Raw genomic sequence first — 815 nt, forward strand, 5'->3', positions numbered from 1 at the left:
AGATGCTGTCCCGGTGAGGTGTCCAGTCCATGAAGTATTGGAAGGTGTGGATGCTTGGGGAGGAAGTGAGAGTGTGAGCTTTGGAGTCAGCCGTGCATCCACATCCAGCTCCCCCCTTATCAGCCGAGTGACCTTGGGCACATCACCTAATTCCCAACTCCAAACCATCAGCAGGTCCTTTTGGCTCTACGACCAAAAGATAGCCTAAATCTGTCCGCTTCTCTTATCACCACTGCTACCCACCACATCCCAGCCACCAGCACCTCTAGTCTGGATTACTGCAGTCACCTGCTGTCTCCCTGCTTCTATAGCTGCCACCCAACAGTCCATTCTCCACCCAACAGCCAGTGATCTTTCTTTTCTTTATTTGTGGTAAAATACACACAGCATAAAATGTACCATCTTAACCATTTTTAAGTGTACAGATTAATAGCATAAAGTATATTCACACTGTCGTGCAACCAATCTCTAGAATTTTCCATCTTGCAAAACTGAAACTCTGCACCCATTCAACAACTCCTCACTTCCCTCTCCCCCAGCCCCTGGCAAGCACCGTTCTACCTTCTGTCTGTATGAATTTGAGTACTCTACGTACCTTGTATAAGTGAAATCACGGCATACTTGTCCCTTTGTGAATGGCTTATTTTACTTAGAATAAGGTACTTGAGTTTTATCCACGTTGCAGCAAGTCTCAGAATTATCTTTCTTTTCAAGGCTGAAAAATACTTCATTGTATGTATATACCGCATTTTTATTTTTATTATTTTTTATTTTTTATTTTTTTCCTTTTTTTTTTTTTTTTTTTTTTTTTTGTC

Source organism: Galeopterus variegatus, unplaced genomic scaffold (assembly GCF_000696425.1).
Source record: "Galeopterus variegatus unplaced genomic scaffold, G_variegatus-3.0.2 Scaffold188, whole genome shotgun sequence".
Lineage (NCBI taxonomy): Eukaryota > Metazoa > Chordata > Mammalia > Dermoptera > Cynocephalidae > Galeopterus > Galeopterus variegatus.